General features: G+C 42.7%; 1 protein-coding gene across 1 annotated transcript in view; it reads right to left on the bottom strand.

Moving 5' to 3' along the window:
• Positions 1 to 27,015, bottom strand: part of LOC124605202 (kazrin) — a 1,111,833-nt gene that overhangs the window by 556,664 nt on the left and 528,154 nt on the right. The window contains exon 2 of the mRNA XM_047136736.1: positions 7,909 to 8,009. The gene's annotated coding sequence lies outside the window, so the exon portion shown is untranslated. The remainder of the gene's footprint in view (positions 1 to 7,908; positions 8,010 to 27,015) is intronic.

Raw genomic sequence — 27,015 nt, 5'->3', positions numbered from 1 at the left:
AATGAGATCGACAGGAAGTGCAAAATGGCTAAGCAGGGATGGCTAAAGGACAATTGTAGGGATGTAGAGGCCTATCTCACTAGGGTTAAGATAGATACCGCCTACAGGAAAATTAAAGAGACCTTTGGAGATAAGAGAACGACTTGTACGAATATCAAGAGCTCAGATGGAAACCCAGTTCTAAGCACAAAAGGGAAAACAGAAAGGTGGAAGGAGTATATAGAGGGTCTATACAAGGGCGATGTACTTGAGGACAATATTATGGAAATGGAAGAGGATGTAGACGAAGATGAAATGGGAGATATGATACTGCGTGAAGAGTTCGACAGAGCACTGAAAGACCTGAGGCGAAACAAGGCCCCCGGAGTAGACAATATTCCATTGGAACTACTGACGGCCGTGGGAGAGCCAGTCCTGACAAAATTCTACCATCTGGTGAGCAAGATGTATGAAACAGGCGAAATACCCTCAGACTTCAAGAAGAATATAATAATTAAAATCCCAAAGAAAGCAGGTGTTGACAGATGTGAAAATTACCGAACTATCAGTTTAATAAGTCACAGCTGCAAAATACTAACACGAATTCTTGACAGACGAATGGAAAAACTAGTAGAAGCCAACCTCGGGGAAGATCAGTTTGGATTCCGTAGAAACACTGGAACACGTGAGGCAATACTGACCTTACGACTTATCTTAGAAGAAAGATTAAGGAAAGGCAAACCTACGTTTCTAGCATTTGTAGACTTAGAGAAAGCTTTTGACAATGTTGACTGGAATACTCTCTTTCAAATTCTAAAGGTGGCAGGGGTAAAATACAGGGAGCGAAAGGCTATTTACAATTTGTACAGAAACCAGATGGCAGTTATAAGAGTCGAGGGGCATGAAAGGGAAGCAGTGGTTGGGAAGGGAGTACGACAGGGTTGTAACCTCTCCCCGATGTTGTTCAATCTGTATATTGAGCAAGCAGTAAAGGAAACAAAAGAAAAATTCGGAGTAGGTATTAAAATTCATGGAGAAGAAATAAAAACTTTGAGGTTCGCCGATGACATTGTAATTCTGTCAGAGACAGCAAAGGACTTGGAAGAGCAGTTGAATGGAATGGACAGTGTCTTGAAAGGAGGATATAAGATGAACATCAACAAAAGCAAAACAAGGATAATGGAATGTAGTCTAATTAAGTCGGGTGATGCTGAGGGAATTAGATTAGGAAATGAGGCACTTAAAGTAGTAAAGGAGTTTTGCTGTTTGGGGAGCAAAATAACTGATGATTGTCGAAGTAGGGAGGATATAAAATGTAGGCTGGCAATGGCAAGGAAAGCGTTTCTGAAGAAGAGAAATTTGTTAACATCCAGTATTGATTTAAGTGTCAGGAAGTCATTTCTGAAAGTATTCTTATGGAGTGTAGCCATGTATGGAAGTGAAACATGGACGATAAATAGTTTGGACAAGAAGAGAATAGAAGCTTTCGAAATGTGGTGCTACAGAAGAATGCTGAAGATTAGATGGGTAGATCACATAACTAATGAGGAAGTATTGAATAGGATTGGGGAGAAGAGAAGTTTGTGGGACAACTTGACCAGAAGAAGGGATCGGTTGGTAGGACATGTTCTGAGGCATCAAGGGATCTCCAATTCAGTACTGGAGGGCAGCGTGGAGGGTAAAAATCGTAGAGGGAGACCAAGGGATGAATACACTAAGCAGATTCAGAAGGATGTAGGGTGCAGTAGGTACTGGGAGATGAAGAAGCTTGCACAGGATAGAGTAGCATGGAGAGCTGCATCAAACCAGTCTCAGGACTGAAGACCACAACACAACAACAAACTTATCGAAAGTAAAATTGTTCCCGTTAACAATGAAGTCATAGAACCAGCTACAAGTTGCGATTTTTTGGGAAGATGAAGACAGTGACTTGATGTACAGCAAAAGACGGAAGCAATGGAGTAGAAGTGGCCTAGAGTAGGTCTGATAAACTAAATAACGTTTTCAAAATAAAGCTTCATAATGTCACCATGGAGATTATTATGCACAACTTGTCCATATGCGTGAAATATCTTTAATTTAAAAAGGCAACTTTCGGGAAGTTATCCCATTATGAAATTCTAAAGACAATGACGACATGAATCGCAATTTAGCATTATTTCACATCCCAACGTACATATAATGGACATCTATTCCTGTTGCCCATGGTGCAAACCGGCTCAGTTAAAAAGGTACAAGTTGGAAAAATGCATTATCAGATGAATAAAAAATTCCTCATTTTACATGTAACATGGTATAACGATCTTAATAACTGGTGGCGCTTAAGTCTGATCATGCGTATTTACTGATCGATGACTAAAGACTGTAACACAAGAAGTAAAGCTTCGTAACTGAAAAGAAAAGACACATGGGAATCAAGATTTGGAATTTTAATACTAATGTTAATAACTGCTGGCAGCTCAGTCAGCATTGAGGCATAATAGGAATTACTAGGAGATACAGGGAAAAAGGAACCTTGAAACAAACTGAAGTGGAGAAGGCAATAATGTGACGCCAATCAAAATGCAATGGGGATGGACGGGACATGCAGCGAAGCTAATGGAAGTTCTTCTCTTGATGCGGAGACTAAGAAAACGGAGATGATGATCTAACGAAGATGGACTGATACATAAGAAAACATGCAAGAGCTGTATGGCTGTGTGTAGGTAAAGAACGTAGTGCTTGCAAAAGTGTTCATCCTCCAGCCGTGGAATGTAAAGTGATTGGTGATTAGGGATTTATGTGAAAATTTTAGTAACTTCTGCTACTACATTTTTCAGCAGAAGCTGTTGAATGCCTCTGCGCATTTGTGTAACTGCTTGATTGGAAAGATATCGCAAGCGACTAAGACTACCTTTTTGACTGGTTGCAATAACGATAGTTAGAGTTCGGGATTTATGTGAAAATTTTAGTAACTTCTGCTACTACATTTTTCAGCAGAAGCTGTTGAATGCCTCTGCGCATTTGTGTAACTGCTTGATTGGAAAGATATCGCAAGCGACTAAGACTACCTTTTTGACTGGTTGCAATAACGATAGTTAGAGTTCGGTATATCTTTGACAAATTTCGCAGTAAAATGCAAATAATGTGAAACGCTCCTTCAACATGTCAGAAAATGTGCGTTGATTTCAGGCGGTCCTACAACTTTTTTTAATAGTGTTCGTACGTATGCTGTCTTTACGACTGCAACTTTCGTGATCGCAAGACACATTAGGAGAGTTTATATAAAATCTTTCAATTCGATTTCAAAATAAATTACTGCTTACATGGCAAAGAATGTGCGCAAGAATACGCCTGAAATGAATTTTACCGAGGGCGGCAGAGCTTTTTTTAAATTTATTTAACTTCTCATATTCTGGCGTTGTGGAGCTCAGCTCTTTCCAGCTAAATCCGAGCGAAATGGGAGTGGGGCAGCCGGGTTCTCAATTGGAAATATTTGCGAGGGGATCACCGGTTCCAGCGCTTGCCTTACAATCAAGGCAAACCTCCCGAAAACCTCTGTCAGAACAGCGGGGAATGGAGCAAGTTTTAATTTCTCTCTGGGACAATATGTCCTTGAAAAATTCTATTACTTGCCCCACATGTACAGTTTACCTGCAGTCCTTGTATAATTTAATACTTTTCATTCGCTGTCTACAAGACTAATGACACACTAGGCGATTTCTTCCGTTCGATGTAATTCGCGGCGGTAATAGTTGGCGAAGGTTGTCACACCTGAAACGATTACAATGGTGACATCGTGGCAGATGAATTCGCTTCAGAATGAAAACTGCACGTCACACTGGCGAAAAAGTCTATTGCTTTAGCAATTGTGTTGAAACCAGTTTATTACATATTTTGCAAGTTGATTCTCATCGTGACCCTCAAATATTCAGCAAATACACATAAAACATATCGCGTCAACAGCTGCACCATCCGTTACAGTGATAAATGCAATATTGGCTCTGTGAGTCTAAGTATCTGATGTGTACACACATATTTGTGTTTTCCTCTCTGCATAAAAGTTGAACAACTTGTTTGGTTCCCGATGTATTCCAAGAAGTTCAGTCATTTAATCATCTGTCTGTCTCAATCCACTGAGTCGATAGATCATGTGCATGTGTGAAACCAGACACACGTCTACATTTTCAGTTTGGTTGTTCAATCATATACACGTTACTTAGTTGTTTGCATTGTGAGCTTGCAAGTTTTGAAATTACATATTGCATCTTTCTTTGATTTACTGTGGTGTAAGCTACTAAGCAGATGTAATGCGGCATGGCTGCTGAAAGCAAAGAACGGTAAGTGTGGCATTCTCGGGAAAATTTTAGAACTTAAAATTTCATTTGAAACACCACAAAATTAAAGAGGAATAGTAACCAAATCAAGTGAGCCGCATATCTGCAAACTACTGGCCAACAGTACACCCACACAAGACACTGATTCTGTTCCAACCCCTACCCTGCCTCTATTATCAGCAAAACAGTAAAAACTTTAACTTGTGGTGGTTCAACAACAGCTCTTCCACGTAAATGCATCGCGTGGCCGTGCATCAAGTGCCATTGATATTCAGCCGTCTACCCAACAGTCATTCGGAGAAATCAAAATGCTAGTCGTGCCAGAGTGTACCGAAACAAACTTTTTAGGACTCACTACAACAGATTAATACTGTAGCTGACTTTTATAAATTTTATTCTATCGCCGTGAGAGGGTGGATCACTCAATGAAAGACCACATAACAGTTTCTTCATTTCATTCGTAAACAAAGTGTGGCAAATGTGCAGTTTTTTAAAGAGTGAACTTATTCTTGAACTATGATTATTTTTAATATATAAATTGATATCACTGTAAATATTTCTTAGAGACAACATTAAACTAAGCTACTAAGTAAAGCTTTAAAAATATGATTATTTTCTGATTTTGAATTTAGAACTATTTTGTCCAATACCTGCTTTAACATATGCCGAGAGTAATTTACCAGCTCTATAAATTCTCTTTAATTTAAAAGCAATTAAAATGCTTAAAATTTATAAGCATGAAACAATTTACAAACACCAGCTTTCAATAATAGCAAACCTAACGGCATTTTTCAAATAGAATGTTCCTTTCTGATATATCGTAAACTTGATATGCAGTATCTAAAACATCGATATTTTACCTCTAATATTTTGCAGGATCTATATCACTCACATAGTTTATCGAAATTTTGATATAAGTTTGTCATTCTTACCCGAAACTAGAATCTTGTTTAGTTGTTCGATGAGCTTGATGATGGATAGTATTTCGTATCCTGTCCCCAAATTCGTAGGAGGTCTTCGTTATCGCACACACATTTGTGAAAAGTCACGGAGAGCCTGATATCTTAAGGAATTTTGTGAGGTGTGTGTACACAGTATACTACTTTCTTCCTGAAAAAAAAAAACCATTCCACTGTTTTTGACCCAGATGAAGACCATGAACTGTTGGCTGAGTGGTTATTATGTTGTGGTTTTATCACTTTTTAAAAATTTATACATTTTTCAGTGATCAGTGCGAGAATATGTTGATGAAAGGCGTCCTATGACTACGTTGAAGTTACTATGACGCTCGCAAAGCCACGCAGAAAATTTTTGTCTTTGCTGTACAACAAGAAATGAAACTTCCTAGATCAAGTATGTCTCATACTATGCAATTTCACCATATATGTCGCTCGCTGTTTAGCACAACATGTCTGTCTTACGGTTTTTGTTATTTGTAGTGTTTGTAGTACGGAACTGTTAGGATAGAATATGCGATCAGTTTTCGCTTCTGCTGTGTCTTGCATCGACATTTTTCTACCTCTCCTTGATTTCCTGCATGTGTAGAACTGCAGAAAAATTAGATTTAAGTTGAAGCCATTTAAATTTATACCATAATAGCGAACCCGGCAATCCTTCTCAATTGCTAAATATTTATGGGAATTGGGTATGTCCTAATCTGAGTTATCCCTGGGAATTGTGTCAGGACGCAAATTTAGGCTCCTCGTTGCGACTTTGTCCACTTTGAACGCATGGAACTCGAAATTATAGTAAGTCATACAGAATAGTGAAAAAACCCTTTGTTTTCATTTTCGATTTGTATTGTTCTGAAGATTTTTAAAATTTTTTGTGCACTTACAAAGTTTCAGAATATAAAACATTTTTCATTTTTTGCATACAGTGCTAAGTGTATGAACAGGTTTTCTGAACTACCTGTTAGTGAAATGGCAACATGAAACCGACCATGCGAAAAACTTGCCTAATAAATTGTTTAAATACCCTGCTATCGTAGTTAAACCCGACTGTTCGGAAGAAAACAAAATAGCATCTTTTCATAGCTCATGTGTATACTACTCTTGTTTAAACATATATAGTCTATATTTTGATAGTATATAGTACAGTTTTAGTTTTTGTGATACTGTGTGGTAAGACTTGGGGAAAGGGCACATACAATCGATCACGGTAAAGACACTATTATCATAAATGAATTAAAAAGTGTTTGAATGTCGGGCTTTGAGCCTTTTTTATTGTTTGCAACCGAAACCTTGATTTGCTTGAAGTGAATGTGACTATTGTTATACGGGGTATGAGAGAGACCTCTCCAGCTATTGTATCTGTGTGAGTAGTAGCTACAATGACATTATTTTTCTCAGTTTTAATATGAGCTTCAAGCACTTGTTCAATAGAGAAGATATGTTTCACAGCAGCGGAGATGAACGTAGCTCCTCAGCTATGCATTTTAGAGGTCATGTTTGCTGGACTTTTTTCTTCGTTTTGGACCATACTATAACCTCTGAAAGTTGCATACACTACATTCTTAGCAACAACAATAGCGGTAGATGTATTCCACTGTCAGAGGTATCGGAACAATATTCGCTGCAACTTTCGACTCGTTCGTTTCCGAATCAAGGGTCGTTACCTCATATTGATACATTTATCCATCTCTATCACCCTAGAATGTTTGTAACATCATCACGGAATCATCCTGTGTATACATACATTTACAGACGCCGGCGCCTATAACGTCGGATAACGTTTCCGAACACACATTCCCATTCAAAGTATTATGTACTTACTCCCCTCTACAAGTCCTAGAAGTTTGTAACTAGAATTTTCGGAGACCCCACCCTGTATAACTTATGTCTGTCCGAATGTTTATTAGAGTTTAGTGTAAAACTTTGAAGTAAATCGGTGACGAACTTTTTGAGATTTGTGTAAACAACATTTACCCTTTATACGTATATATTAATGTAGATCTGTTGTGTGGTTTGCTTTCTATGTCTACCTGGTTCTGCTCGTCAGACTCACAGAAACTGTTGTACTTGTTAGAGCCAACTTCGTGAAATTTTTTAAATTTTCTCTTTTTCATGGACTGCATAAATTTAAAGTACTGCTGGTCCAGACTTTTGGTTCTTTGGTCGGGAAAATGCGTGGTCAGATATAAACTAAATGATAATATAGTTTACTGAGATGGCCGGCATACCAGATACGACTAACAGATGACACACCCTAGAACAGTGGCAGTAAACCTGGTCCCTACCGTCCACTAGTGGGCGTTCCAGCTTTTGTGGTGGGTGGTAGTGCGTAGTCTTTTTAAAAACATTTTAATTGGGTTTTTATAAAATTTTGATATAACGTGTTTGTAATTAATTATTGTTTTATGGTTTTACTCGCTGTAACATTGCGTTATGAATTTTATAAAGTAAAATTACTTCTCCACCTTATCAGTTACCATTACTGTGCAACCGGTGGGCGGTTAGAAAATGTTATTGCTAACAGAAACGAAAGTGGACGGTAGAGAAAAAAGATTGACTATCCCAGTCCTAGAACATTTCGGGAAAAATAAATATGTTACTTGTGGTTGGGCCATTGACATCTGTTTACGCAGTAAGTCTTATCACAAAGCATGCTATACCTGTTCATTGGGAAGGCTCCAATACCCACAAAATTTCCAGATTCAACGTCTACGGTGTCTCTTAGAAGGTGCAGCGAGAGCAGCTGGCAGCCAAAACTTACCTGAAACAAAAGAAAATTCGTCAAATTCAAGTATGATCCAGTAGTATACAAACAACGCTTCACTTTCAATCAGTAAAGGAATTGTAGCTAGCAGAGCTACCTCGAAAGTTAGAAAAAAACTGGTCGTTGATACATGACAAGCGGTCATGAGGAAGCTATGTATTAGCCTACTTCAACGTATGTCTGTTGGGGAGGTTATAACGAAGTATACGCAAGAAAACAGGATTTTTTTTTATTTTTGGTCTGATAGACGTAGTGATAAATATCAACCTGTTCGAAAAATCCTTACCTATCCACATTTGCTATGCGTAAAACTTACGTCTAGTTAAAAATCTGTGCGGTAGCTCCCTCTGCACTACAAGTGAATTTGCGGACAGTTCTTTGAACAAAACACTTCACTCGCTTACTCTACTTCCTCCAATACTGACCTTTTCTTCCTTTCATAATAAATTGGCTCCATACGAGACGTGAGCGTACTCATGAGTTGCGTCTCATGTGACAAAATCGCGGTGCCATTTTTCTAGAAGAAAATGCTCGTGTGTCTCTAAAACGTCTGCGTTATGGTGAGTTACTCCTGCGTCTAGTAATATCTACATCTACATCCATCTACTTCCATACTCCGCAAGCCATCTGACAGTGTGTGGCGGAGAGTACCTTGAGTACCTCTATCGGTTCTCCCTTCAAGTATGATGCCGATAGAACGTGTGGGACCGGCTATAGCATCAGCTCCGTATCAGTGGTACTCTACAAGATATCAAGGACCAGTTACAAACGTGGACCAGCTTGTCTCAGTAGAATACGCAACGGCTTTAAAACACCCTTCCCAACCGAATCAGTGCATGCATGCAGGCAAGAGAGGGTGCTACGTCTTACTGAGAAGTGGGCTCATACAGCCAAGTTCTTTGTAAACTTGACTCAATGCTGTAATCACTGAAATAATATCACATACTCTCACAACCCGAGAAGTTTCATTTCGTTTCTTTTCCGCTTCTGAGTGCTTCTCCTCTTTTGTGCGGCAGTGTACGCTAAATGCACATCTACAAATTCTTGTAACGAATCATGTTCCCCCTTCGACATCCAGACATGAACCATAACCATTGACAAACTGCCCCATGGTCGACCGGAGTGGCCGAGCGGTTCTAGGCGCTACAGTCCGGAACCGGGCGACGGCTACGGTCGTAGGTTCGAATCCTACCTCGGGCATCGATGTGTGCGTTGTCCTTAGGATAGTTAGGTTTAAGCAGTTCTAAATTCTAGGGGACTGATGACCTCAGAAGTTAAGTCCCATAGTGCTCAGAGCCATTTGAGCCATTTTAAACTGCCCCATGTACACATCACAAACCATAGTGTATTGTTTTTGAAAGTAGCGCTGCTACATTTGAGAAAACTACTCGTGGATTATTTTCCGTCCACCACACAACACACGATGGCTCGCAGAATACTGATTGAGGTGTAAAACAAAACGGAAGTCTTAGTGAGCAAATGCGAAATCACTGTATTACTTCAGGACTCAGCAGAAAAAAAAGAGGCTAGCCGCATTATACAGCAAAACTTAAAACTTGGTCTGCAAAAAAGTTAGATTTGTGTCTGAACGAGATATCTTAAAAATGATTTCGGGCTGTCACAGTAATCGGATTTCGAAACTTGAGCGCAACCATTGACTTAGTTAGATGACATCTTCTAAACGACGACAAAGCTGCAGGCAGACATGTACTGCCATACAAAGATGTGTAAAAGTAAATGGTATAATCAGCCTGCTAGAGTGATCTTTATACGCAAGGGAGTAAAAGATTAATGGTTGTCTCCTACCAAGTTCCTTTTTATAATATTAAATTGACGGATAAAAGCGCCTAACAGTTTCAGGACTCTTTAGCAACTGATTATCTTCAGAGTACTGGCGTCAAAGTAGCATGCTAAAACATCTTGTTTCTTTAGCAGGAACGGACTGATAATGAACCTAGAGCTCGATCGGATAGGCATACGTAACGATCTTATGATAAATCTTCGGCGAAATATCGAAATCGTTCTAAGCACTATGGGACTTAACAGCTGAGGTCATCAGTCCCCTAAACTTAGAACTACTTAAACCTAACTACATCACATACATCCATGCTCGAGGCAGGATTCGAACCTGCGACCGTAGCAGCAGCACGGTTCCAGACTGAAGCGCTTAGAACCGCTCGGCCACCGCGGCCGGCTCGGCGAAATTTAGTGACAGCCTAGAAAGATTTGTTTCACTTTTAGAACACATGGAGCTTATACATCATTTCTATTAGTGCAAAAATCTGCATATTCAGCGATCAACACGTTTCCAAGGAATTACTACACGCTGAATCTGTATATAGTATTATAGATCCCAAGAAAGACAGGAAAATCACACAGTCTGATGGAGACGAATCGTTATCCATTCTCTCCATGAACTGCCATCAGTACTGCTTAAAAATCACAGTTCGGTTTAACTGCGTGCTATATTGGTTTCTCAAATGTGTGACTTCTCGATATTTTGATTTTCTGGTTTACTAAATAACGAGTTTTGTGAAAAACAATAAAGTCACAATAAAGTCACAAGTGCGAAAGACTTGCCAGACTTCTTCATTGCGTTGACACGGAAGTGATATACAAGGTGTCCATATTGACTCATAGATGAGGTGTTTTTGGCGACACTTCAGTCGCTCCTGTAAGTTATGTTGCTACGTGCTTTTAAACTTGTATGGATAACAATATACGCTGTATTTACAATGTCACACTTTTTAATCAACCAGGGGATAGAAGAAAGAAATTGAGCAGGTAGTGTAATCACTGTTACGTCGTTGCCACTGCGTCACTGAAGTTAACAAGCAAGCATGAGGGCTCAGGGAGAGGATTCTCTGCAGCTGTTGAGAAGGGTGTGGAGTGGGAGTGCCACGAGGGGGTGGGGGTCGGGGCAGGAAGAGGGGAGGCAGGAGAGGGGGACCGGCCAGCGTGCTGTTCCTTTTGCATGGGGTCGATAGTTGCGGCCACGAACCAAGGACGCTCGGCTCGAGAGGACGCCTTGCGTGAGCAGGCGGCTCGCGCTAACCGCGGAGAGGATCGATGCTGGGATTGCGCCGTACTGTAATAAACGAATTTTCTGAGTGGGAAGTTAAGACAACTACATCACAATCACGGGTACATATTCGCTTAGCATTTCTAAACATTTTCTCTAATTTCACTTAATTGTATCTTCACTGATCCGGTCTGTCAGAAGATTTTGTCCAGGGTTGTTGAAATGACAAGTGGCTTAACAGTATGTTGCTTTTATCTATTTCTTCATTTATTTATATTTTCTTGACACACATTGACAACACTTTTTATGTATACATTGTGCATTTTTCTTGAGCTAGACAAAGAAAATAATGGAACAGAGAACATTATGTACCAAACTCAACCGCTTCTAGAGCCACTTTTACACTAACTTATCCAACTCTGAAACAACTCTGATGAACTTGGTGCCTGAAGAACATTACAAATTACGAGTTCAGTTTCAAGTACATTCTGCAATAACATATAATCCCATCTGGCATTAATATGGCTGTCTCAGTTGAAATTGTTTTCAAAATCAATTTATATAATGTTTTCTTTAAATAATTATTCACGTAAAAATGGTTATAAACAATGATTCCAAATTTAGATAATATGAAAAATAGTAGCAGGTTGTTATTTTATGCGATCGATTTCACTATCGATAGTAAAATTAGGAAATAATATAAATGTAGACAAAAATTTTGTTTTCAGGAAAACTGAAGCATAACAATATTAAACTTCCCGGCTGATTAAAACTGTGTGCCCGACCGAGACTCGAACTCGGGACCTTTGCCTTTCGCGGGCAAGTGCTCTACCATCTGAGCTACCGAAGCACGACTCACGACCGGTCCTCACAGATTTACTTCTGCCAGTATCTCGTCTCCTACCTCCCAAACTTTACAGAAGCTCTCCTGCGAACCTTGCAGAACCTTTGGAAGGTAGGAGTCGAGATACTGGCAGAAGTAAAGCTGTGAGGACCGGGCGTGAGTCGTGCTTCGGTAGCTCAGATGGTAGAGCACTTGCCCGTGAAAGGCAAAGGTCCCGGATTCGAGTCTCGGTCGGGCACACAGTTTTAATCTGCCAGGAAGTTTCACATCAGCGCACACTCCGCTGCAGAGTGAAAATCTCATTCTGCATAACAATATTATTTTTACTGTAGATTCGTTTCTAGATCATTTACGTTGAAAATTGTGGTTACTAATTTTCATGGTACAAAACTTATATTACGAAATGAATGGATATGAATAATAAGAATATATTAACAGAAAAACTGTTTTTTGGCAATCAGCTATGTTCAGAGATATCTACAGATAAGGAATATATAATTTAAGTAACAAAACTGCACGAAGCATGGGCACAACTTGTGCGAAATGGAATATTTCGGTTAATCTGCTAAAGTTCCAGTGAGGCAAGGTTCATTAAAATTTACACCCATTTTGGTAGTGTGAGCCACGGTTTCCGAGTGACTGCATTCCTGCAGTCGTGCTGCTACCACATACCCGGTGAGAGAAATTGCTGTGGAAGTGTTCGGAAATCATAAGTAGGAACATCAGTGACAATGAATATTTGAGTAAGGCATGAAGCCAGGCTCCTTACCTCACACTGTCAGATTATATCTGAATGGTTTACATTGATCAATCGATGCCACTGCATGTTCATTGAACTCAGCCCAAGTGCAAGGTAAGACGAACACAAGTATATCCTGTAGCGGCGACAACAGTCTGCTGTAGAATTTTGTAACACGTTACTTTCTTGCGTATTATGACCGTCCTAGAGACGAAAAACATCCTTTGTAGCAATCAACATTGATTCCGGAAGCAGCGATCGCTTGAAAACCAGCTCGCTCTGTTCGTCAACGAGACAAAAAGGGTTGCAAATAAAAGCTCTAATTTCATACCATCCTTGCCTTCCGGAAAGGTTTCGATACTTCACAATATCGCCTAACGATCAAAACAGATGGGTATTGAAGATTTGATCAGCTGTGTCACTGGACTGGAACGTTCCTTCCAAATAGAAGACAGTATGTCGTTCTTAACGGAGAGGAATCTTCAGAGGTGAGAGTAACTTTATGCATATCCCAAGGAAGTGTTATATGACCATTATTGTTGACGAGTTATACAGAGTGTAACAAGTAAAGTGCAGACATTTTGATAGGTGGTAGCTTAATACGACCACACATTAGTGTGTTGGTTGTTTTTTCTGTGCATCTAACATTCTTCCCGGAAACACGTCACATAATTTGCTACCTGAAGTTTTCCGAACTGTCGTAACTTCACCACTAAGTGGAATACGACTGTCAGCACAGACTACCCGTTTTGCGCCCACGCGTCCACACTTCAACAGCTCACCTGGTGCGCAGGGGAATATAAATTGTAATAGGGTGGTGGTAAGTTCTTATGGGACCAAACTGCTGAGGTCATCGGTCCCTAAGCTTACACACTACGTAATATAACTTAAACTAACTTACGCTAAGGACAACACACACACACACACACACCCATGTTTGAGGGATGTCTCAGACCTCCGATGCCTGTAATAGGGAAAAAATGAACTGTAATAGCTAGCCCTTGCCACATATACTTGGAGGTGCTAACCAACCGAAAAGCATACGATTTGTAATAGCTACAATTGTTAGTTTGCAAATGACGTAAATTCTGATGTAATATTGTTCTGTGCATCGTCCTCAGTAACCAATAAAATTATCTGCACTTCTACCCCTAACACGCTTTATATGTGACCTAGTAGATGCTGTTCGTAGATGATGCTATTTTGTGTATGCAAATGGGAACGCTAGAAAATTGTAGCGAAATGTAAGAAGACCTGCAAAGGTTCGAAGCTCGATGAAACGATTGGTGTTTTACCCTCGAAATAAATAAAAATTGCGCACTGCACATAAATAGGTGAAAATATCCGATAATCCACGATTGCCGAATGGTCAGTGGAAGCAGTCACATCTATTACAAATTTGGGAGTATGCGTACGGAGCGATTTAAATTTGAATGGCCACATAAAACAGATTGTAGGTAAGGCAGCCATTCATTGGAAGAACCCTCAGGAAGTTTAGTTCGCTCACGGAAGAGGTAGCTTAGGGAACCTTACGTTAGCCTGTTACTCAAGTATCGGTCGCCAGTCTGGGATCCCTAGCATAATGAACTGATCGAGTACATTCAAAGAAGATCGGCTCGTTTCGTTACGGTTTCATTCAGTTTCAATGGCAGACGCTTCCGGAGAGGCGTTTGCATCACGATGTGGTTCACTATTAAAATTCCGTCATTCGCTGCTGCTACGTATATCTCGCGCAAAGACCATGAACGTCAAAGTAGAAGAGATTCGAGTTCGTTAGACGGTTTACCAACGATCTTTCTTCCCACGGACCCTTGACGGCTGGAACAGGAAACTGAGGGAGTGAGAACAGTACATGATGTATCGTCCACCACACACCATAAGGTGAATTGCATTGTAGATGTAGTTGTAGTGCAGGACGTAAAACTGTGACGACGGATCACGAATCGTTCCTGCAAGTTTTCTGGTTCTATTCCCGGGCCAACAAACAGAGTTAATCTGCCGGAGACAAATGTGAATGGTTCATCCTGGCGTTTTTGAGCTACAATCGACCTTCGGTGTAAATAGGTGTCGCAGATCGGAAAGCCTCTGTGACGAAGTGAAAAATACTCCGTTTTAGATGTGATGTCGCTATGAGGGGCGTGCTGACCGCGGAACGTCGAGGTGTGTGCGCTCACGTGTCAGCGCCTGACCTGCGCCAGCTCCGAGCCTCAGCGGCGCGGCGCGGAGCGTAGCACGGCCTCAATAATGCAGGAGGGGTGCGTTTTCATTAGGGGCGGGCGCCCCCTCGTGTTTAATTCAGGGGCCGCCGCATTCCGCCCTGCAGCCCGCCAAACCCAAGCCCCGAGGGCTGAGGAACATTCGCGTCTCCAGGTACCGGTCGTCGCCGCTTCACCATGGAACAAATTTCTGGCAAAGACACGTAATTTCTGAACACAACCAGACCTGCGGTGCCGCCATATCAACAGCAGAGTGTAACTATTTTGAAGTTCTTGAAGTTTCTTTAACTCCCCAAGTGTTTTGACTGGGCTGCAATCTTTCGGCCTAAGCACATGGCTGTTTTTTTTTTTATATGGTCAGCAAGATCTCTTCCCTCCACCCCAAGATGTGGGATACTCTTCTTCAGGCCCCTCTGTTAGGAAGGAGATTGAGGACCTGTTGCCGGCCGGTGTGGCCAAGCGGTTCTAGGCGCTTCAGTCTGGAACAGCGCGACCGCTACGGTAGCAGGTTCGAATCCAGTCTCGGGCATGGATGTGTGTGATGTCCTTAGGTTAGTTAGGTTTAATTAGTTCTAAGTTCTAGGGGACTGATGACCTCCGATGTTAAGTCCCATAGTGCTCAGAGCCAGAAATTACTGGACGATGACAGATTTTTTGCACGCGTTTTATTTTGCGACGAAGCCTCATTCACCAACAGCGGTAACGTAAAGCGGCATAATATGCACTATTGGGAAATGGAAAATCCACGATGGCTGCGACAAGTGGAACATCAGTGACCTTGGCGGGTTAATGTATGGTGCGGCATTATGGGAGGAAGGAGAATTGGCCCCCATTTTATCGACGGCAATCTAAATGGAGCAATGTATGCTGATTTCCCACGTAATGTTCTACCTATGTAACTACAAGATGTTTCACTGCATGACGGAAGGCGATGTACTTCCAACATGATGGATGTCCGGTACATAGCTCGCGTGCGGCTGAAGCGGTATTGAATAGCGTATTTCATGACAGGTAGATTGGTCGTCGAAGCCCCATACCACGACCTGCACGTTCACCGGATCTGACGTTCCCGGATTTCTTTCTGTGGGGAAAGTTGAAGGATATTTGCTATCGGGATCCACCGACAACGCCTGACAACATGCGTCAGCGTATTGTCAATGCATGTGCGAACATTACGGAAGGTGAACTACTCGCTGTTGAGAGGAATGTCGTTACACGTATTGCCAAATGCATTGAAGTTGACGGACATAATTTTGAGCATTTATTGCAGTAATATGGCATTTACAGGTAATCACGCTGTAACAGCATGCGTTCTCAGAAATGATATGTTCACAAAGGTACATGTATCACATTGGAACAACCGAAATAAAATGCTCAAACGTACCTACGTTCTGTATTTTAATTTAAAAAACCTACCTGTTACCAACTGTTCGTCTAAAATTGTGAGCCATATGTTTGTGACTATTACAGCGCCATCTATCACAAAGCGAAAAATGTGGTCCAACTAAAATATTCATATTTCTTTACGTACTACACGAATATGTAATAAAAATGGTGGTTCCTATTTTAAAAAACGCAGTTTATATCCATTTGACCTATAGCAGCGCCATCTAGCGGGCCAAACATAGCGCCATCTGGTTTCCCCCTTCAAGCTAGACAAGTTTCGCCCTTTGTAGTTTTTTTTTCGTTTGACGCTTATTTCTTGAGATATTTGGCCCGGTCACGATCAACGGACCACCCTGTATAATTTGTCGACCTAGAAAAAGCGATCGAGAGTGTGAAAAGGTACAAAATGATCGAAATTCTTTGAAAAATAGGAGATTGCTATAGGGAAAGACGATACAATATGTACAACAAGCAAGGGGGCACAATAAGATTAGAAGACCGAGAACTGTGGTATCATATATCGATATCACCCTACCGGCGTCTCAAAGTTGGCAACAGAATTATAGGTTTCCGTCAGGCGCCGATAGCGGTGGTGCAGCATCCGGCATACCCAAGGCGCACGCTCGCTGATCAACGCCTCCAGCGGCTCCTTACCACGAGCGCCTTCTGCCGCTTCGATATAGGACGACTGGCGGCAGCCTCACGGCCCCCTCGCACTTGGAACCACTTGGCTACGTAACGCTATGCAGACTCCATCTACACTCATGCTCATAAATTAAGGATAATGCTGATACATGGTGAAACAACGCTCTGGTGGGTGGTTTGCAGGTTTAAATCACCTCGGGGTATGACCATGCAATGCGTTTGACCTGCGGTCGTCGCACGGTGGCGCTGGCAGCAGTCCACATACGCAGAGGTGTGATGGTGCATGTCAGAGTATGGCGGAGCGAGTAAGTGTGCAGACTTTTCAGACGTGGTAATGGTGACTGTGTGTTGAAAATGGCTCAAAGAACACATATTGATGACGTTATGAGGGGTAGAATACTAGAGCGACTGGAGGCTGGTCAAACACAGCAAGTCGTAGCACGGGCCCTCCGTGTGCCACAAAGTGTGATCTCAAGATTATGGCAACGATTCCAGCAGCCAGGAAACGTGTCCAGGCGCTACAGTACGGGCCGTCCACAGTGTACAACACCACAAGAAGACCGATATCTCACCATCAGTGCCCGCAGACGGTCACGGAGTACTGCAGGTATCCTTGCTCGGGACATTACCACAGCCACTGGAACAGTTGTCTCCAGACACACAGTCTACAGACGACTGAACAGACATGGTTTATTCGCCAGGAGACCTCTAAGGTGCATTCCACTGACCCATGGTCACAGGAGAGCCCGTAAAGCCTGGGGTCAAGAACACAGTACATGGTCATTGAAACAATGGTCCCAGGTTATGTTCACGGACGAGTCCAAGTACAGTCTGAACAGCGATTCTCACCGGCTTTTCATCTGGCGTGAACCAGGAACCAGATACCAACCCCTTAATATCCTTGAAAGGGACCTGTATGGAGGTCGCGGTTTGATGGTGTGGGGTGGGATTATGACTGGTGCACGTACACCCCTGCATGTCTATGCAGAGGAACTGTAACAGGTCAGGTGAATCGGGACGTCATTTTGCACCAGTATGTCCACCTTTTCAGGGGTGCAGTACGTCCCACCGTCCTCCTGATGGGTGATGACGCACGGCCCCATCTAGCTGCCATCGTAGAGAAGTACCTTGAAACAGAAGGTATCAGACGAATGGAGTGGCCTGCCTGTTCTCCAGACCTAAACCCCATCAAGCACGTGTGGGACGCTCTCGGTCGACGTATCACTGCATGTCTTCACACCCCTAGGACACTTCAGGAGCTCCGACAGGCACTGGTCTAAGAATGGGAGACTGTACCCCAGCAGCTGCTCGACCACCTGATCCAGAGTATGGCAACCCGTTGTGCGGCCTGTGTACGTGTGCGTACTGATCAAATCCAATATTGATATCGGAGTACATGCGCAGGAAACAGTGGCGTTTTGTAGCACAAGTGTTCCGGGACGGTTTTCTCAACTTATCACCAATACCGTGGACTTGCAGATCTGTGTCGTGTGTGTTCTCTATGTGCCTATGCTATTAACGCCAGTTTTGTCTAGTGCCACGTTGTGTGGCACCACATTCTGCAATTATCTTTAATTTATGAGCATGAGTGTAGTTGCGGCTCCATCGTCCGTGCCTTATCACACAGAGCCTCATCCTTGTTGTTGCTGTATTAGCTGGAATTTATTTCATGCTGCATTATCTATAATTAGTCTTCGTATGCCTGGTGAACTACAAGTTAGGTAAACCTCCTGTTTTCTGTGTTAATTTGTTTGCTAATCATTTCTGTACCTGACCATCTTTCCTACGACGACACTTGGCGCACAGATCTGTAGGCCACCTCTAATTACCATTGTCTACCACGTCGTACAGAACAAGAATGAAGTGCTCGCATTTAAAAGGAGGGTTAGACAGAGATGTCATTTTTCGCTCATACTGTTCAATCTATAAATAAAAGAACCATTAACGGAAATAAAGAAAGTTTTAGGAGTGCGATTGAAACATAAGGTGAAAGTATATCAATGACAACATTCGCTGATGACATTACTGTCCTCAGTGAAGGTGAAGAATTACAGAACCTGTTGAGTGGAATGAACAGCCTAATGACTAGAGAATACGAACTGAGAGTAAATCGAAGAGAGACTAAAGTAGAAAGAAGTAGCAGAAATGAGAATTGGCAGATACCTAACATCAAAATCGGTAATCACGAACTAGACGACGTTACGGAATTATACCACCTTGGATGCAAAATAATTCACGACAAATAAACGAAGGAAGACATAAAAAAAAGCAGTCTAGCACTGGAAAAGTGGGCTTCCCTGGGGAAAGAAGCCTACTGTTATCAACCATAGGACTTAATTCGAGGAAGAAATTTCTGAAAATGTACGTTTGGAGCACAGTATTGTTTGGCAGTGAATTACGGACTGTGAGAAAACCGCAACAGAAGAGAATCGAAACGTCGGCGTTGTGGTGCTACAGACGAATGTTAAAAATTAGATGGACTGATAACGAATGAAGAAGTTCTCCGCAGGATCGGCGAAGAAACTAACGTGTGAAAACTACTGACAGGAAGAATGGACAGGATGATAGGAATGTTTTAAGACAGCAGGGAATAACCTCCATGGTTTTAGAGGAAGCTGTAGAGGATATAAAGTGTAGGGGAGGGTCCGGATGAGAATACGTCCAGCAAATAATGGATATGTAGGTTGCAAGTGCTACTCCGAGATGCAGAGACTGGCACAGCAGAGGAATTAGTGGCGAAGACGCATCAATCCAGTCACAAGACTGATGACGCAAAAAAGGCTGCGGGCTGTAACTACAAGAAATAGCGTCGAGCTGCAAAGTACCTTTAGGTCTGTGACTTCGTAATCTGCTTGGAGCGTGTGAAGCCAATACATCAATTACGCAAAACGTACCTTTTTTCCTTCGGTCTGTTGGCTACACAACGATCTCTAAGTGTTCCATGGGCTCCATAGGTTTTCACACGGTAAGGCTACATTTATTTCAAACCTTATTATTGATTTTGAAATAAATATGTTGTCCTTGATGTAGGAAGACAGCTGAATTAGTGGGCGACGATTGATAATATTTGATTAACAGTTGTACACATTGCGTTTGGTGGGTTGCATGTAGCTAACAAGCAAACAAACTGTGATTTATGTATTCTGTTATTACTCTGTCACATACAGAGTAAGGATTACTTTGTTCGTATGTTAGTTAGGGATAACTGGGAAGTGACTTTGGGTAGAATTTCTATTTGGTGTGATGAATGGCCGGCCGGAGTGGCCGTGCGGTTCTGGGCGCTACAATCTGGAGCCGACCGACCGCTACGTTCGCAGGTTCGAATCCTGCCTCAGGCATGGATGTGTGTGATGTCCTTAGGTTGGTTAGGTTTAATTAGTTCTGAGTTCTAGGCGACTGATGACCTCAGCAGTTAAGTCGCATAGTGCTCAGAGCCATTTGAACCATTTTGTGATAAATGATTGCATGTTTTTAATGTGGAAAAACGTAAGTTAATGCAGATGAGTAGCAAAAGCGATTATGTAATGTTCGAATACACTATTAATAGTGTGCTGCTTCACACAGTCACGTCAATTGCTCAGAAAGTGTAGCTAGAATGAAATTATCACTCTTCAACGGAGTGAGCGCTGATGTGAAACTTACTGCCAGATTAAAACTGTGTGCGGAACCGAGACTCGAACTCTGGACCTTTGCCTTTCACAGGAAATGCTCTACCCAACCACTACTGACGATCCGTATTCATAGCTTTACTTCCACCAGTATATCATCTCCTACCTTCCAAACTTCACAGAAGCTCTCCTCCAAAACTTGCGAGACTACTACTCCTGGGCGAAAGGATATTGTGAAGACATGGCTTAGGCACAACCTGGGAAATGTTTCCAGAACACTGTGCAGCTGAGTGTGTGCTGACCATGGAAGTCATTCCCTCATGTCTTAGCAGATGTCCTATCATCCTGTCCCTTCTCCTTATCAGTGTTTTCCACATATTCCTTTCCTCTCCGATTCTGCGTAGAACCTCCTCATTCCTTACCTTATCAGTCCACCTAATTTTCAACATTCGTCTATAGCACCACATCTCAAATGCTTCGATTCTCTTCTGTTCCGGTTTTCCCACAGTCCATGTTTGGCTCTGAGCACTATGGGACTTAACTTCTAAGGTCATCAGTCCCCTAGAACTTAGAACTACTTAAACCTAACTAACCTAAGGACATCACACACATCCATGCCCGAGGCAGGATTCGAACCTGTGACCGTAGCGGTCACGCGGTTCCAGACTGTAGCGCCTTTAACCGCTTGGCCACACCGGCCGGCCAGTCCATGTTTCACTACCATACAATGCTGTACTCCAGACGTACATCCTCAGAAATTTCTTTCTCAAATTAAGGCCAGTATTTGATATTAGTAGACTTCTCTTGGCCAGAAATGCCTTTTTTGCCATAGCGAGTCTGCTTTTGATGTCCTCCTTGCTCCGTCCGTCATTGGTTATTTTACTGCCTAGGTAGCAGAATTCCTTAACTTCATTGACTTCGTGACCATCAATCCTGATGTTAAGTTTCTCGCTGTTCTCATTTCTACTACTTCTCATTACCTTCGTCTTTCTCCGATTTACTCTCAAACCATACTTTGTACTCATTAGACTGTTCATTCCGTTCAGCAGATCATTTAATTCTTCTTCACTTTCACTCAGGATAGCAATGTCATCAGCGAATCGTATCATTGATATCATTTCACCTTGTATTTTAATTCCACTCCTGAACCTTTCTTTGATTTCCATCATCGCTTCCTCGATGTACAGATTGAAGAGTAGGGGCGAAAGGCTACAGCCTTGTCTTACACCCATCTTAATACGAGCACTTCGTTCTTGATCGTCCACTCTTATTACTCCCTCTTGGTTGTTGTACATATTGTATATGACCCGTCTCTCCCTATAGCTTACCCCTACTTCTTTTCAGAATCTCGACAGCTTGCACCATTTTATATTGTCGAACGCTTTTTCCAGGTCGACAAATCCTATGAAAGTGTCTTGATTTTTCTTTAGCCTTGCTTCCATTATTAGCCGTAACGTGACAATTGCCTCTCTCGTCCCTTTACTTTTCCTAAAGGCAAACTGATCGTCACCTAGTGCATTCTCAATTTTCTTTTCCATTCTTCTGTATATTATTCTTGTAAGCAGCTTCGATGCATGAGCTGTTAAGCTGATTGTGCGATAATTCTCGCGCTTGTCAGCTCTTGCCGTCTTCGGAATTGTGTGGATGATGGTTTTCCGAAAGTCAGATGGTATATCGCCAGACTCATATGTTCTACACACGAACGTGAATAGTCGTTTTGTAGCCACTTCACCCAATGATTTTAGAAATTCAGATGGAATGTTATCCATCCCTTCTGCCTTATTTGACGGTAAGTCCTCCAAAGCTCTTTTAAATTCCGATTCTAATACTGGATCCCCTATCTCTTCTAAATCGACTCCTGTTTCTTCTTCTATCACATCAGACAAATCTTCACCCTCATAGAGGCTTTCAATATATTGTTTCGGCCTATCTGCTCTCTCCTCTGCGTTTAACAGTGGAATTCCCGTTGCACTCTTAATGTTACCACCGTTGCTTTTAACGTCACCAAAGGTTGTTTTGTCTTTCCTGTATGCTGAGTCTGTTCTTCCGACAATCATATCTTTTTCGATGTCTTCACATTTTTCCTGCAGCCATTTCGTCTTAGCTTCCCTGCACTTCCTATTTATTTCATTCCTCAGCGACTTGTATTTCTGTATTCCTGATTTTCCCGGAACATGTTTGTACTTCCTCCTTTCATCAATCAACTGAAGTATTTCTTCTGTTACCCATGGTTTCTTCGCGGCTACCTTCTTTGTACCTATGTTTCCCTTCCCAACTTCTGTGATGGCCCTTTTTAGAGATGTCCATTCCTCTTCAACTGTACTGCCTACTGCGCTATTCCTTACTGTTGTATCTATAGCGTTAGAGAACTTCAAACGTATCTCGTCATTCCTTAGTACTTCCGTATCCCACTTCTTTGCGTATTGATTCTTCCTGACTAATGTCTTGAACTTCAACGTACTCTTCATCACTACTATATTGTGATCTGAGTCTATATCTGCTCCTGAGTACGCCTTACAATCCAGTATCTGATTTTGGAATCTCTGTCTGACCATGATGTAAACTAATTGAAATCTTCCCGTATCTCCCGGCCTTTTCCAAGTATACCTCCTCCTCTTGTGATTCTTGAACAGGGTATTCGCTATTACTAGCTGAAACTTGTTACAGAACTCAATTAGTCTTTCTCCTCTTTCATTCCTTGTCCCAAGCCCATTTTCTCCTGTAACCTTTTCTTCTACTCCTTCCCCTACAACTGCATTCCAGTCGCCCATGACTATTAGATTTTCGTCCCCCTTTACATACTGCATTACCCTTTCAATATCCTCATACACTTTCTCTATCTGTTCATCTTCAGCTTGCAATGTCGGCATGTATACCTGAACTATCGTTGTCGGTGTTGGTCTGCTGTCGATTCTGATTAGAACCACCCGGTCACTGAACTGTTCACAGTAACACACCCTCTGCCCTACCTTCATATTCATAACGAATCCTATTCCTGTTATACCATTTTCTGCTGCTGTTGATATTACCCGATACTCATCTGACCAGAAATCCTTGTCTTCCTTCCACTTCACTTCACTGACCCCTACTATATCTAGAGTGAGATTTTCTAGTTTCCCTACCACGTTCAAGCTTCTGACATTCCACGCCCCGACTCGTAGAACGTTATCCTTTCGTAGATTATTCAATCTTTTTCTCATGGTAACCTCCCCCTTGGCAGTCGCCTCCCGGAGATCCGAATGGGGGACTATTCCGGAATCTTTTGCCAATGGAGAGATCATCATGACACTTCTTCAATTACAGGCCACATGTCCTGTGGATACACGTTACGTGTCTTTAATGCAATGGTTTCCATTGCCTTCTGCATCCTCATGTCGTTGATCATTGCTGATTCTTCCGCCTTTAGTGGCAATTTCCCACCCCTAGGACAAGAGAGTGCCCTGAACCTCTATCCTCTCCTCCGCCCTCTTTGACAAGGCCGTTGGCAGAATGAGGCTGACTTCTTATGCTGGAAGTCTTCGGCCGCCAATGCTGATTATTTATCAAATTTAGGCAGTGGCGGGGATCGAACCCGGGACCGAAGACGTTTTGATTATGAATCAAAGACGCTACCCCTACACCATGGGTACTGTGTACAGAATACTTATTCCAGCCAATTCGAGTACTGCTCGGGCATTTAGGATTCCCACTTGGTCGATCGAAGTAATTCAGAGGCAGTATTGCTAAATTTATTACCGGTGAGTTCGATCAGCACGCGATTAATACGGAAATGCTACGTTATCTCAAATGGGAGCTCCTGGAGGAAAGGTGGCATTCTTCTCGAGAAGCACCATTGAAAAATACACACATCAAAAAAGTTTTGCATCACCCCGGTTCCCAGAACTACTGAAGATAGACTTTGACAGTGCATACTGTATCACACAGTCCCTTCGACTGTTCAGAGATATCACTATACCCGCCCAAAAGTGTAAACAAATGGTTCAAATGGCTCTGAGCACAATGGGACTTAACAGCTGTGGTCATCAGTCCCCTAGAACTTAGAACTACTTAAACCTAACCAACCTAATGACATCACACACATCCATGCCCGAGGCAGGATTCGAACCTGCGACCGTAGCAGTCGCGCGGTTCCGGACTGAGCGCCTGAACCGCTAGACCACCGCGGCCGGCAAGTGTAAACAACCATGCATGAGCAGCGCCTATTAGACGTAGGGGGTCCCACAGCCGATCAGTTCCAGCCATTCGACCAGGAAGGAGGTAGACGGCTCGTGTTGTTTGTAGTCCAGCTACGCCTAGACGGTCAATACCGCGTTTCGATAGCGTCGGTATTGTTACTTTGTGCCAGGAAGGGCTCTAAACAAGGGAAATGTCCAGGCGTCGCGGAGTGAACCAAAGCGATGTTGTTCGGACATGGAGGAGATACAGAGAGACAGGAACTGTCGATGACATGCCTCGCTCAGGCCGCCCAAGGGCTACTACTGCACTGGATGACCGCTACCTACGGATTATGGCTCGGAGGAAACCTGACAGCAACGCCACCATTTTGAATAAAGCTTTACGTGCAGCCACAGTACGTCGTGTTACGACTCAAACTGTGCGCAGTAGGCTGCACGACGCACAACTTCACTCCCGACGTCCATGGCGAGGTTTATCTTTGCAACCACAACACCATGCAGCGCGGTACAGATGGGCCCAACAACATGGCGAATGGACCGCTCAGGATTGGCATCACGTTCTCTTCAGAGATGAGTGTTGCTTATGCCTTCAGCCAGACAATCGTCGGAGACGTGTTTGGAGGCGACCCGCTCAGGCTGAACGCCTTAGACACACTGTCCAGCGAGTGAAGCAAGGTGAGAGTTCCCTTGTGTTTTGGGGTGGCATTATGTGGGGCCGACGTACGCCGCTGGTGGTCATGGAAGGCGCCGTAACGGCTGTACGATACGTGAATGCCATCCTCCGACCGGTAGTGCAAACATATCGGCAGCATATTGGTGATGTATTCATCTTCATGGACGACAATTCGCGCCCTCATCGTGCACATCTTGTGGATGACTTCCTTCAGGATAACGACATCGCTCGATTAGAGTGGCCAGCATGTTCTGTACCTGGGATAAATTGAAAAGAGCTGTTTATGGACGATGTGACCCACCAACGACGCTGAGAGATCTACACCGAATCGCCGTTGAGGAGTGGGTCAATCTGGACCAACAGCCCCTTGATGAACTTGCGGATAGTATGCCACGGCGAATACAGACATGCATCAATGAAATAGCACGTGCCACTGGTTATTAGAGGTATCGGTGTGTACAGTAATCTGGACTACCACGTCCGAAGGTCTATGGTGGTACAGCATGCAATGTGTGGTTTCCATGAGCAATAAAAAAGGCGGAAATGATGTTTATGTTGATTTCTATTCCAATTTTCTGTACAGGTTCGGGAACTCTCGGAACTGAGGTGATGCAAAACTTTTTTTGATGTGTGTATTAACAGTTAATGAAAAGCACCTATAAAGGGTGAAGAAAAATCCGCGCACTCGGACTTCGCAACGCGATTCCTCACATATTAGCAATGGAAAAATGTCTCTCACAAAATGTCGTGCTGCACATATTTCCGGCAGTAAATGGTTACTGGCAGCCTGGCAACACTACAATCACATGTACTGTAACTACCTCTTTTAGCATTTAGCAGCAGTTCTGTGTAGTTGGTGCAGTGGACAGCGTTTTGCGTTAGGATGCAGGAGATCGATAGTTCGATTCTCGGCCGAGGTGTGTGTGTTTTTATTTGCTGGATGTACTATGCGCGGCATTTGGCATCTTAATCGTCAAAAAGCTATTTGCAGTGGGTCTTCTAAAAAAAACATTTGCCCTTTCGTACTACGAATACAGAAACGGAAATTCAATCGTTTTCATTGGTCAGCTTTTAAAGAAGTCTTTTGCACGTCGTGGACGCAAATTGTATCACATCACTGCAGCTACTAGATTCCAAACCTATTTTCTGTGTGTGCCGGCCTGGGTGGCCGAGCGGTTCTAGGCGGTACAGTCTAGAACCGCGTGACCACTACGATCGCAGGTTCGAATCCTGCCTCGGGCATGGATGTGTGTGCTGTCCTTAGGTTAGTTAGGTTTAAGTACTTCAAAGTTGTAAGGGACTGATGACCTCAGAAGTTAAGTCCCATAGTGCTCAGAGCCAGAGCCTATTTTCTGTGTACCATCCTTCAATGGTCCCATCGATTAGTACCAATTATTGTGCTTGCCACGTTCAGGTCCATTACATTTCGTCACGGCCTTACGTCCCCAGTAGGGCTAGCAACATGCTTTGCAAATAATTTCTAAACTAGGTTACCGTTTGTATGTATTATCACCATGGAACGATTAATTATGCCTTTCAACATTGAATCTGATCAGCACATACTGATTAGTATCTGCTTGTGTTACTATGATATTTTATTTTTTGTTACTATGATATTTTGTTTTTTAACCCAGTTAAAAAAACAAAATTGTGTTTTGCTAAAGCCGGACCCTCTCCAAAAACATACGCATTGTT

This window comes from Schistocerca americana, chromosome 3 (genome assembly GCF_021461395.2).
Source record: "Schistocerca americana isolate TAMUIC-IGC-003095 chromosome 3, iqSchAmer2.1, whole genome shotgun sequence".
In the NCBI taxonomy this organism is placed as follows: domain Eukaryota; kingdom Metazoa; phylum Arthropoda; class Insecta; order Orthoptera; family Acrididae; genus Schistocerca; species Schistocerca americana.
This window is presented reverse-complemented; position numbering and strand designations above follow the sequence as displayed.